The sequence below is a fragment of the Panthera tigris genome, chromosome C1, assembly GCF_018350195.1.
Source record: "Panthera tigris isolate Pti1 chromosome C1, P.tigris_Pti1_mat1.1, whole genome shotgun sequence".
Classification (NCBI taxonomy): domain Eukaryota; kingdom Metazoa; phylum Chordata; class Mammalia; order Carnivora; family Felidae; genus Panthera; species Panthera tigris.
The window spans coordinates 151,105,720-151,120,013 of NC_056667.1; the positions used below are offsets into that span (position 1 = coordinate 151,105,720).

Below are 14,294 nucleotides of genomic sequence, written 5' to 3' on the forward strand. Positions count from 1 at the left end.
AAAAGGGGTTTATCTTTTATCAACTAGATGGTATCAGTTTCCCTTTCTGTCTGAATTTATATGGTTTCTGGGTTGGGATAGTAAGTAGTACCCAAACCAATATAACCACCATTATCATCAGGAGAGCTTGTTAAAAATATGGCTTCCAGTCATCTCCCTTCAGTAGATTTAGTGGGGCGCACGAGAGACATATATTTAACAAGTGTTCAGATAATTCTAATGAATCTGTTCTCTAACAGACTTTGGAAATTACTGAATGGGGATAGAGCAGCAGGTACATTTAGTCGGCTCTTGAGTGTGAGAAACTGAACCTAAGCTGTTTCTAATTTATTCACAAATGTGACTGTAATAGCTTTGGCTCCTTGCCAGTGGTCCTGGGAATCTTGAGTTATCCCATTGGGTACTCTGATAATGGATGTTACATGAATACTGAATATAAATTTGAAGAAGCCTTATTATCATTTTTAAAAATACCTATCCTCTATGCACCAAAAGCCAAATATCAGAGGAGAGCTATGTCATTGTAATTAACCATCACTGTCTATTAAGTCCCTGTCATTAAGAATTTTCAAGATGGAGGGTATCTAGTCTAAATCATTCCAATGAGAAAATTGAGGCCCAAGGAATTAAAAGACTGATGCAGGGTCACAAAATTCAGCAGTGGTAGAGTTTGTCTGGAATTCCAATCTCCTTCTCCTTCCCCGTCTTCTTTATCTTTGTTGCATCACAGTGATTCACAGCATGTAGGTACAAAGGATGGATTTTGACATATATGTTCTAGAAGACCAACATTGTTTAGGGAGTATTGCATTCAGTTACAGTGTTATGGATTACAGATCCTGTTAACGTCTTCTTCCACCTTCTACTCCTTTTAGGTCTAAGAAGAACTCAGGTCTATAATTTAGCCTACTTTTACTAACTAACTCAATGTATTTAAGACTTTTGAATATTAGAAAATAATACATATAGGATAATATTAATATTCTCAGTAAGAGATGAAGCAAATATTTTGAATAATTAGTACTAGTTTAGGACTCAGAGGGGAAGATGGTGGCATAGGAGGAGGCGGGCTCACCTCGTCCTGCTGATCACTTAGATTCCACCCACACCTGCCTAAATAACCCAGAAAACCACCAGAAGACTAGCAGAATGGACTCTCCGGAGCCAAGTGTAGACGAGAGTACACAGAAGCAGGTAGGAAGGGTGGAGAGGAGGTGTGCGCTACCGGACTGGCTGGGGGGAGCCTGGTGGTGGAGGGGCAGCCCGACCAGCAAGGCAGAGCCCCTTGCAAAAGCTGAGGGGCCGGATGCCATATGTTCTGACATCCAGAGGGACTTAACATCGGGAATGTTAAAAGTCAACGGCTCTGCTCTTGGAGAGCGGGGAGGGCGAGAGAACACTGGGAGGGAGAGTTGTTGAGCCCTAGCAGACAGAGCTCAGCTCGGCGGGGGGTTGGGGGGTGGGGGGGTGTGGACAAAGGTGCTGGCAAGCGCCATCTCCCTCTCCCATCCCCCAGCCGAAATTCCAAAGGGAACCAGTTCCTGTCACCAAACTTGCTTGCACCATGCAAACACCCAATGCTGTGCTTCGGTGGATGCATCCCTCCAACGGGTCTGCCTCCCTCCTGGTGCCACAGAGCCCCTCCCGCAGGGAACCACCAAAGGCAAAGCGAGCTAAGCCTGCCCCTCCCACCCCTGTGCACTTGGTGGATCCACCCCGGCTAACACACCTTTGGACAGATCCCGTCGAAGCAGCACCACAAGCCTGGAAGTGTGCAAGTAGCCCAGACAGGGCCCACACCACTCCACAGTGAGTCCTGCCCCTGGGAGAGGGGAAGACAAGGTACACACCAGTCTGACTGTGGCCCCAGCGGTGGGCTGGGGAGACATCGGGTCTGACTGCAGCCCCACCCACCAACACAAGTTACTCCAGACAGCACAGGGGACGTGCCCTGCAGTTTGGAACCACTGCAGGGACTACCCAAAATGACGAGAGAATTAGAGAACTAAGTGATGCAATAAAACAGAAAAATATCCATATCATAGGAATTCCAGAAGAAGAAGAGAGAGAGAAAGGAGCTGAAGGTGTACTTGAACAAATCATAGCCGAGAACTTCCCTGACCTGGGGCAGGAAAAAGGCATTGAAATCCAAGAGGCACAGAGAACTCCCTTCAGATGTAACTTGAATCGATCTTCTGTAGGACATATCATAGTGAAACTGGCAAAAAACAAGGATAAAGAGAAAATTCTGAAAGCAGCTAGGGATAAACATGCTCTAACTTACAAAGGTAGACACATAAGAGTAGCTGCAGACCTATCTACTGAAACTTGGCAGACCAGAAAAGAATGGCAGGAAATCTTCAATGTGATGAACAGAAAAAAATATGCAGCCGAGAATCCTTTATCCAACAAGTCTGTCATTCAGAATAGGAGAGATAAAGGTTTTCCCAAACAAACAAAACCTGAAGGAATTCATCACCACTAACCCAGCCCTACAAGAGATCCTAAGAGGGATTCTGTGAGTGAAATGTTGCAAGGACCACAAAGTACCAGAGACATCACTACAAGCATGAAACCTACAGACATCACAATGACTCTAAACCCATATCTTTCTATAATAACACTGAACGTGAATGGACTAAATGCTCCAACCAAAAGACATAGGGTATCAGAATGGATAAAAAAAAAAAACAAGACCCATCTATTTGCTGTCTACAAGAGACTCTTTTTAGACCTGAGGACCCCTTCAGATTGAACGTGAGGGGATAGAGAACTATCTATCATGCTACTGGAAGTCAAAAGAAAGCTGGAGTAGCCATACTTATATCAGATAACCTAGACTTTAAATTAAAGGCTGTAACAAGAGATGAAGAAGGGAATTATATAATAATTACAGGGTCTATCCATCAGGAAGAGCTAATAATTATAAATGTCTATGCGCTGAATACAGGAGCCCCCAGATATATAAAACAATTACTCACAAACATAAGCCACCTTATTGATAAGAATGTGCTAATTGCAGGGGACTTTAATACCCCACTTACAACAATGGATAGATCATCTAGACACAGGATCAATAAAGAATCAAGGGTCCTGAATGATACATTGGATCAGATGGACTTGACAGATATATTTAGAACTCTGCATCCCAAAGCAACAGAATATACTTTCTTCTCGAGTGCACGTGGAACATTCTCCAAGATAGATCACATACTGGGTCACAAAACAGCCCTTCATAAGTATACAAGTACTAGTTTACATGGACAAAGGCAGCTGTCTTACTAAATGGAAACACATTTAGAAATTAAAATTGGTAAATTAATGTAACTTTTCCTATGAGCCACCAGATGTCACTATTATAGGCATTTTGTGTCACCTTATATTAAGATTATTAGAGATTTTAGCCTCAAACAATGTTAATAATTTTGAGTTCATGAGCATGGTGTATACTTTGCAGAACATTTTATATTTTTATAAAACATTTTCTATTACTGATTTTTTTTATAAATCTTGATGTAAAGGAAAAAATGAAATCGAGAAATAAGAAAGATTGATTTCAGCCTAGAAATATTTGAGAAATATGAAACACTTGTGAAAGTCTAGTCCATCCCCCAAATCTGACAGTTTAAAAAATCATCTTTGTTCAGAATTGGAACTTTAATGCAATAAGTTATTTTACAACAATTAATTCGATTCCATTAGTTATTTATTTTTACCATTTATTCATTTTTTAGAGATGGAGGAAGACAGAACATGAGTGGGGGAGGGGCAGAAAGAGAGGGAGACACAGAGTCCAAAGCAGGCTCCGGGCTCTGAGCTGTCAGCACAGATCCGATGTGAGGCTCAAACCCACAGACTGCAAGATCATGACTTAAGCTGAAGTTGGACGCTTAACCAACTGAGCCACCCAGGCGCCCCAATTCAATTCGTTTAAAAACCAGTAACTACAATTTGGAGACACTTAAGTGGATGCTAAAGGAATAAATATCAATAAGACATAAAAATTCTTGTCAAGGAACTTAAAATCCATTTGAGATACAAAAGCTAAACAAAGGTAAAATTGTAAATACATGGAAAGGGAATGGAAGGAGAGTGTGTCATTTAAATTGAATATTGAGGGGTGCCTGGGTGGCTCAGTCGGTTGAGCGACCGACTTCAGCTCAGGTCATGATCTCACGGTTTGTGAGTTCGAGCCCTGCATCAGGCTCTGTGCTGACAGGTCAGAGCCTGGAGCCTACTTCGGATTCTGTATCTCCCTCTATCTCTGCCCCTCCCCCACTCATGCTCTGTCTCTCTCTGTCTCAGAAATAAATAAACATTAAGTTGAATATTGAATAAGTAGAGTTTTTTTTTAAAAGGATGAAGGAAGGAAGAAGAAACATAAAAAAAAAAAGACACAGTTGTGCAAGTACCTAGTATATTCAGGCAGGCAATTGCATGACTAAAGAGTCGGAATGACGGTGGACAGTAGTATGTCTTGAGTCTAGGAGCTAAGTTGGGTCTAATTGATGAGGGATGTCAAATGACATGCTGTCCTTTAATTTTCAAATTATAAAGATACACCTTAATAATTTTTGATCAAGGGAGTCATGTGATCTAATTACTGATTTGTAGTCACTGGCCCCATGAGTGTTGATGCATGAATTGGAGGTGCAAGAGGAAGGAGTTAGGGGGGCTTTTGCAATACTGAAATGCTTTGGATGGGAAAATGAAGGGTATAATATAAAGAAAGTCAATCCTAATGAGAGTTACAGAGGCTATGAAATTATTGTGCAAATTTTAGTCTTTTAAAAAGTATTACCACTAGCCTTTTTGGGGAAGGCCTTTTTAGGAAGTCTGATAAATTGTCACTGATGGAATTGTGGGCTTTTTTTTTTTTTTTCCAATAAACAAAATGCCAGGTATTGAAAGGGCCTAAATTCTCTAAAGATTCATGTGATTATTACTAGTACCATTACTACGGTTATTATTAACAAATATCTGCAGTTTAAGAACATCTATACCTATCCTACAGAGATAGTATTAGAGCACTGTAATTCTTATAAACTAATGACTTCAAATGCCAGAAATAAATTAGAATAAACATTTGAATAGAAACAAAAACGTTGACAAGAAATCTTAAGACAATACTGAAATAACTTCTTCCTCAAAAATCTATCCCCAGCTGTTCTCCCACAATGGCTAAAATACCCACTTCCCAAACCATTAAAGATTTGGTCTCCTTAATTAAGGTATTACGTTTCTAGAACGGCATTCATCCGTGCAACAAACATTGATTGCCTACCATGTGTCAGGACTTTGTAGGTTTTGGGGGATACAAAGACTAATGAAATGAGATCCCTGTGTTCAAGGACTTCATAGCTTTAGGAGATAAGTATGTAAATATTTTTCATACAATGTGAAGTATACTCCTCTTTCTTCGAGAAAGAATGCACTAACTGGAGGAATGAAGGAATTGGAAAAGGATGCCCAGGAAAAGTTATGGTTGAGGTGTCTTAAAAAATGAGAAAATCCTCAAGGCTAGAACAAGCCTAGTGAGCTGACACCATATGGAATAAAAGGACCATAGGAAGCTATTAAAGCAGCCCATTAATTTATTGCTAAAATCAACAAGTAGAGGGACTATCTATCCCATTTTCCCTGAAGTAGTCCCAGTTTTGACTTACTGCTGCCCTCCTTTACTCTTAAAAAAGTGCTAGTTTAGACAATAATTGTATTTATATGATAAAACATACAAATAAAGCTACAGTAAATACAGCTGTGAGCCAACTGTCACCAAGACCAGTAGTGTAGGTAGATCTGAAGGGCAAGAGTTGATTATGATGGCAGAATTGGCAAGGAATCAGTGGCCGGGAAAGCCAAGAGAAATGGAATGAGGATCAAGATACTGAAAAATACTGTGCACCTGAAACATGAAGGGAGAGTTGGCCTATTTTTCTAGTGGGATGTGAGGGAAAAAAAGATTTGGAAGGGATACAATGCAGTGTTTAGGGAGTTTTAGGAAAACATGAAAACTTTATATATCTTCTTAAGAACTATAAAATAACAGCTAATATTTATACTGTATTTACTGTACTATATGTATAATAGTAACCACTTCATAAGAGATAGCCTCATTAAACCTTACAACAGTTATGTGAGGCATATGGTACCCATTAAGCATGTTCACTGAGTATTTCAAGCTCTTCAACTTCTGGGCGCTTAGGGAGATTTTCCTTTGTGACCTTGGGGGGTTGAGTAGGGTCCTAGGACCAAGAACTTGTAAGCAGAAGTATGGTTGTTACCTGTGGTCTGAACAATCCTCTATGTGAGAGTCCAGAGCTCTCTTTTCCCACTATCTCAGCAGCCAAAAATCTATATGGTGGTTTCTCCATCAACCAAGATCCTGCAGTAAGGATGAAAGCAACATGGAACAGAGCCCCCAGCCAACCCTGATAGACCTGTAACATGAGCAAGAAATCGCTTCTGTGGTCTTAATCCCTTGAGATTTGCAGGTAGTTTGTTATAGCAACATTATATAGCCTTCCTGGATTGGTACAAGAAATATATTATTTTTGTATCCATATTACAGATGAGGAAACTGATGCCTAAAAAGTCAAGTAACTTATTCTCAGGTTACAGAGTTGGTGAGTAGATGAGCCAAGGTTGGCATCCAGCAAGTCTGAACAGATGTAAGCCGTACAATATTGAATCTAAAACATCTAAACCTCAATCCTACTTATTCTAAACGACCCATAATTCTAATTCACATCCTTTCTCCTTTTTTCCATCCTTGAATTAGATCATTATATCCTTTCACCCAGCACTGGCACAGAAAATACTCTAAGAGCAAGAAAAAAACTTAAGGCTATGGGTCTGTTTTTCCTTACTCTGAAGTCAAGTTCAGACCTCTAATGAACAGGCAAAATGTGGGTAGGTACACAGCGTGAGCATTGGGAGCTGTTACAAGCAATAAACTAGTAATATACCTAACAACAGGGATGGGTACTAAAACATACAAGGTGAAAGTAGGACACAGAAAGAGTTATAGAAAAATATCATTTATGGGAAAATAAATGCACATAATACCTTGCACACTTTACAAGAACGCAATATAGTAAAATGCTACACATGCAAATGGTTGCCCAATCAGGGAATGACGAGTGTGGTTAAGCAACAAACAGGGATTAAAAGGAATTTTAAAACTTAAGCAGATGAGCAACCCACATACTCACCAAGATCAGTGACTTACAGAGACCCAGAATGATTATGTTTTATGAACTGATAATATGAATAGCTCAATTTTGTGTAAACCTCAGTGTTAAAAACAGAGGCAAAACCCAAACTTCCCAAGAGCTAGAGTACTAGCTCTTCCCCCCCCCCCCATAAGTTTCATTTTCAAACAGTCATCATTTTGGAATAATTCCAAAGGAGCATACTATTTGAAAAATGAAGAATTTTTATAAAGAGCAAGAATCATGGATGCACACAATGAGGTGTGAAAAATCTTGGCAATTGCACATTACCTATCCCACTACTCAAACTGGCTCAGACCCTAGTCGTCTACTGACAGATCAGACCCTTCGAAAAGCATAAAAATCTCCACAGAAACTCTTAATTATCCCATGCACAGATACATCCATTCGTTCTGCCTAGTGCATCATTCATGCCCATAATTTGTTTTTCTTTAGATGTTAATTATTTGTAGGTTATGTAGAGCTTTGTAGGAGTCTGGCAAACTTAAACACCAGGGAATTTAAGTTACAGTCAGATGCATCTCAATGGCATTGGGGAGTTTTTGCTCCAAGGTGATGTATGAAATTGTGACAGGAGCTGTATCTCAAGCTGTTTGTCTGGCTAGACCTGGAGATTTGGGAGGCTGGTACCTGCTTTTATTTATTTATATGGAGGGTTACGGAATACAGATGCCAATGCCGACTGAGAGTTAAAGAGAAGAGAGGATAAGAGCTTAGGCTTAACCTACAGGGGACCTGAGGAATAAAGAGCCCCAGAGTCCAGCGTGGAGAAGAGAGAAGAAAGGGGAGGAAGAAAAAAGACTAAGCGAGATCAGGCCTAATGAACCTTTTCCTGAAGTCAATGAAAACGGGGAAGTGGAGCCTCAGAGGCAAGACCATGCCCAAACAAAGCAGGGATAAAGTGGATCAGCCACAGTGTCACCAAATTTGTCAAGAGTTCAAAAACCAGCAAATCAAAATGTGCAGCGAGAGAAACCCTCGTGCAGAGCCACACGCTATTGTTATTATCAAGGTGAAGACACGACAGGAAACACACGACGCGCGCGTACACAAACACAGATGCGCTCACACGCACTTAGTTTTGATGCTCAGAGAAAGGTGAGTATAGATTTTATTATAGTCGGTGGTGATATTCTAACTTCATCCAACAGAAGATGTGGCTAAATACTTTTTGCTTCTATGACTGAGCATGATGAAAAGGCTGTTTTCCACTGTGAAGGAGTTAATAATAAAACTGGAAGCTCATTGATACCTTTCTGTCCTAGAAACTGCTGAGAAATCAAGTTACAGAAAATGCCGGGCTCCAACGTTACCTCAGGAGAGCAGAAACTGAAGGGAGCCTGAGCAATGCAAGTGAAAAATCTCAGTATTTGCTGTAAGTGGGAAGTAAATGGATGTGTTCACTGGGAGCCAGCTAAAACAGCCTTACTTCCTGTGCAATTTTGATCATTGGGAATTGCCAGGATATCAAGCAATTTTAATTAACAGAAACTTATCTACTTGTCATATTTGATTTGCAAGAAAAAGTTGTTTTGGATTTGTTTTATGAATATAGCATTATAATGAATACATTATCTCCCAGTTACATTTGTATGGTAAAAAAAAAAAAAATGACATTTGACTCTCCAGACTCTTACTGTTCAAAGCATGACTCATTGTGGAAATAAAATGCTTTTCTTTTTTTTATGATCTCCCTTTCCTAAATCGTTTCTCTAGGTCTTTACGTCTGACTAAACATCAAGCTGGCCAAGAATGACACATTTTCTTGCATAAACTAGATTTAAATTTTTTCTCTTAGAAACTTCTTAATACCAAAGAGGCACACTCCAAATACTCACACACCATGTTGCATCATAAATGTCACGTGTGAATCTGCTGGGAGACAAGATAAAAATAGAGGTTGGAAAACACTGAGTAACGTATGGAAGTGTTGACTCACTATATTGTACACCTGAAACGAATAGAACATTATTTTAACTATCCTGGAATTAAATAAAAAGAAAAAAACTAACAAAAACGTAGAAGCTAAAAGAGACCTCACAGATGGCCAGACCTGAGCTGGGCTTCTCTCGCACTCAAGAGACTTACTGGCTGCCTCAAGTCACCATATTTCTGAAGGGCAATGAGCCTTGCTTTTTTTTTTTTAATTTTTTTTTAACGTTTATTTATTTTTGAGACAGAGACAGGCAGAGCATGAACGTGGGAGGGCCAGAGAGAGAGGGAGACACAGAATCTGAAACAGGCTCCAGGCTCTGAGCTGTCAGCACAGAGCCCGACGCGGGGCTCTATCTCACGGACCGCGAGATCATGACCTGAGCCAAAGTCGGACGCTTAACCGACCAAGCCACCCAGGCGCCCCAAGCCTTACTTTCTTTTCCACAGGCACATGCTTAAATACAGTGTAGTTGAAGACACCCAACACAGTACATAGAAAGAACCTAACTCTCGTCCTGAAGTCACCATTCTTAATTAGCAAATCTGCTGAAGGAAATCGTCTAATCCCTTGAGAATTGTTTTCTCACCTATAAAATGATTGCTAAGAGTGGTCATTTTTAGATTTAATATGCTATGATTTTAGTTTCTATTCTGTCTCTTTGCATGACTTACACTAATTTTGGAAGTTTGTGTCCAACTTTTATTAAGACATTCTCAAGGTGCCTGGGTGGCTCAGTCAGCACCTGACTCTTGATTTTGGCTCAGGTCAGGTCATGATCTCACCGTTTTTGAGTTTGAGCCCCGCGTTGGGCTCTGTGCTGATAGCGCAGAGCCTGCTTGGGATTCTCTCTCTCCCTCTTTCTCTGCCCTTCCACTGAGCACTTTCTCTCTCTCTCAAAATAAATAAATGAACATTTTTTTAAAAAGGCATTGTCATAAAAACCATATTCAAGGTAATAATATGTCCCCTGTGATTCTGCAAATTAGAGAATGGAAGACTGTGATCACATTAGTATCCTGGACATGGTACATTTTGAATTAAATACTTGTAGATTGATGCTTAGAAAATACCACCTTTCTGCTGTGCCCCGTTCCTTCTCACCCCATGATAACATTTTCCTGATATAAGAGGTACCTGTGCCAGACTTCAAGGGACTAGAGAACAGAGGAGAGAGGAAATTTCCCATTACAGGCAGACACACTCAGGAAAATGGCTGGTTGAGTCTTCCGCAAGTACTCTTTAGTCTACATGAAAATACTTTAGTGTATGGAGACTAAGAGCGGTGATAGTGTCCCAAGAAGCCTCTGCCTCCATCACAAGGGCTAAAAGAATCTCAGTAACTTAGGGAAATGATCTTTTTGTAGCTTCTATTGCATAGTATTTAAATAGGATCTGAAATAATTGAACTAGAAAATAGAAAAAGGGGTTGATAATCAATTTTGAGATTTGGCTAGTAAGAATTATGATGAGGGGCGCCTGGGTAGCTCGGTCGGTTAAGCGTCTGACTCTTGATTTCAGCTCAGGTCATGGCCTCACACTTCGTGAGACTGAGCTCTGTGTTGGGCTCTGCGCTCACAGTGCAGAGCTTATTTGGGATTCTCTTTCTCCATCTCTCTTTGCCCCTACCCCACTCTCTGTCTCATTAAATAAATAAATAAACAAACTTAAAAAAAGAATTATGATGACAATAGCTACTATTAATTTGACAGCTTGTGTGTGCAAAGTCCAGGTATCTTACATATATTATTTCTATTTATAATTAAGATCCTATTAAGACAGATATTTTGCCCCTATTTTATAGAAGGCAAACCTGAAGCTCAGAAAGTCTAATAATTAGCCCAATTTTCTAGATCTTATAGAAATTAAACCTGTTTAAACCTGCTTTTTGTGACTCTAGAGTCCATGTTTTTTCCTCTACTCCATATTGCCTCCTTGCCATTAAGTTACAACTATGTTTTATGAATAATGCTTTCATGGCAGAACCTTAATCTATTTAATATGATAGATCCTACTTCACCATTTTTTACTAATAAAGATTCATTGTCCTCAAAATAGTACCAAGTGAATTTCATTTCTTTCTTTACTTACTTAGTGTATACTGACTCTGTGCAACGTGCTACTGTGCCATAGTGAGAATATTAGAAAGTGAGCCGGGCCTAGAGTATTGTAATAAAAACTCAACATTATTATACTAGTTGTGAAGAATATATACTAGAATTATATACTAGTTGTGAAGAATACATGTAGAACTTCATAAAAATAAGCAAACAAAAAAATCAACATAGGAATTTAGAGCGAAAATACTTTAGTACAGAGACAGTTCAGAAGTGAAAACCAGTGTTCTGAGAACAGGTAAACTACTAAAATGGATTTACTGAAATAAACCAAATACTCACTTTCAATTAAATATTAAAAACTATGCTGTGAGATAAGAAAAGAACACTTTGAGAAGAAAATGTTGAGAAATAAAGACACTACCCAAAACATAGTAGATCAATTAAAACCACGATGGAAACAATAACTAGATGACTTATTTTTCCTAGGTGTGATGTTAACGACCCTCTTACATCAAAAATAATTTTATACTCATTGCCAATTTATTTTCCATAAAAGCTGATGAAAGAGTAATAGAAAAACTAAAAACAATGTTTTTTTTTTCTAGCATCATTATATTTGGGTAGATTGAAATGCACCCCTCTTTCTTTCTTTGGAGTATTCTAATGGTATGTGGAAAACTTTCTAATTCTTTTACATAAGACACAAATATTAAATCTAAATATCATAATCAAGAGGTATTAAATATTTTCCAATAAGAACTATATATTCCTGTATTATTGGTTAGAGAGGGGAAAGTTTTTATAACCAACCACTATTCTTGGCCATCTCTGCACTTTTATTTTGTGAATGCCATTTGTAACCATTAATTATTATGAATGAGAGCAAATGGAATGATTATTTGCAAAAGGGATACATGAGTACTTGGGACTTGGTTTCAGAGCACAAGGCATTTCTTTTGCTGCATGCAGTTTTGGATAGAAAGACTGTTTATTTCAAAATTCAGAAGATAAAATAGTACCAAAACCCAGAAATTGATTTTAGAAAGCTGTCAGAACGCAGGCATATGGGTAGAAAAGGCTTTGCCTGCATTTTAGGTTACAACGTTCTGACACCTACAAGCATCTGACTTAGCAGACTTTTTTTTTTTAAGTGGTGCTTAAAAGTGTTGGTATGGAACATAAGTAGATAATGCAAATATGTTACCGACCCCTACCAATAGTTGCAATTATGCAAATTTAAAAACCTTCATCTTTTATAATTAGGTGTAGTGGGCTTATGTCGTTAAATTCTCCACTGGCTAGCTCAAATTCCCTAATCTGTTGAGCAGCTTTCTCCTAAAAATAATGCACCTCAGCTAGACAAAAAATATGCATTCTGCAAAGGAATGACAGAATATTTATGATGAAAGGGAAAGACATGACATCCAGAATAATTGTTAGTGACAAATTCCTTGTTTGTCATTTAAGAAATGTGTTTTTATGAAGAGTTGAGATTCTTTGACAATAATTAAGCGTATAGTTGAATTGGTCTTAAGAGTATGAAATTTTAATGAACATAAACTGTAAAAATGAAAATTTTTGACTTAAGTGCTAGACAGGAAGAAGGTTGCCTACAGTAAAATTCATGTAGAATCTAAAATTATCCTTAATACGTAATTTACTTTAGTTATTTACTATCGACACTTAAAGAAATCTCATCATCCAGGGGCGCCTGGGGGGCTCAGTCGATTAAACGTGGCTGGGTGGCTCAGGTCATGATCTCACAGTTTGTGAGTTTGAGCTCGCGTCGGGCTCTACGCTGACATCTCAGAGCCTGGAGCCTGCTTCGGATTCTGTCTCCTTCTCTCTCTGACCCTCCCCACTTGTGCTCTCTCTGTCTCTCAAAAATAAATAAATGAAAAAAAATTTTTTTAAATAAAAAAAAAAATCTCATTATCCATTATAAGCACATCGCATAACCATAGGAAATACTGTTTTCAGTGGAGTTGTACATATATTATAATTAAAACTTATATATTAAAGTTTACATATAATAATAAATATCTACATGTAAAACACACTAAATCTTTTGTTTCATAATAGTAAATAAAGACTCTAGAGGCATGTTGGTATGTCTAACTTTATCATTAAGAAATTATACTAGCTTGAGTAAGAATCTGTGGATTTTACTTTTATTTCAGGGATAGTTCTAGTATCTTGGTAGGCTACACTCTAAATAAATTGCATATGCTATCTTTATTTTCTAATTTAATACCTATATTTAAGGATCTAGAAGTTATTTGACAGTGGGAAAAGGAAAGTAGAAAAAAGCCAATTCAAGCTTATTTTCCCTTAAATGAATCAATCATTGATAGGAGATGGTAAGGATGAAGGGAAGGATGATAGGAGAGGAACAGCTATGGTGATTTTTAAGGAGGAAAAAGTATTCAGTTGAAAACATCCAGAGACTTGTGGGCCATGAGACAATTTTGGATAGTAACTTTCAAAATAAGGTTTGTGGTTTATTGTCTAGATTATTTTCCCCAAGCATTTTTTCTACTAGCTCTCCAGGGATTAATGGAAGGAGATCCAATTTGGCTGGTGATTAGAAATAGTAATCCACTGTTAGTTCAAATAATGAGGGCTTAGATATAATAGAAAGACTTGGTAAAGGTAGATTTGATCAGTTCCTATTTCAATCATTCCCAGAACAGTGAATTCACAAAAACTTTCCACTAAAATGTCAGTAATTTGTACCCATTTAAAAAATAGTTGGAAAACATAGATTACCCAATGCCAGTTAATTGTGGTGTTATATTACAATGCACATACCTGGTCATGTACTTTCTTTGATTATAATTACTCCAAAACAACATGCTTTATTTAGTTCTACCCTTAGATTCAGTACAGAATCCACCTGTTCCTAATACTCCTTTGCATGGCCCCAGTAGATTGACCACATTTTAGTTTTAAAAAAAGAAAAAAAAAACACAATAATTTGCAACAGAGTGAGCAGAAAAAATGACTAGTGAACAAGAATTATTTAAAAGTATTTATTTGTTACTTAATTCAGGGATTCACCAATAT

At 38.3% G+C, this 14,294-nt stretch overlaps 1 long non-coding RNA gene across 3 annotated transcripts in view; it reads left to right on the forward strand.

Annotated features, from left to right (window-relative positions):
- Window positions 1-815: 815 nt before the first annotated feature.
- Window positions 816-14,294, forward strand: part of LOC122241360 — a 57,834-nt gene continuing 44,355 nt past the window's right edge. For 2 of the 3 annotated variants that reach the window (XR_006221450.1, XR_006221449.1), the window contains exon 1: window positions 825-892. This is a non-coding gene — a long non-coding RNA (uncharacterized LOC122241360). Of the gene's footprint in view, window positions 893-14,294 lie in introns of all 3 variants that reach the window. The other variant, XR_006221452.1, reaches the window with a different exon arrangement.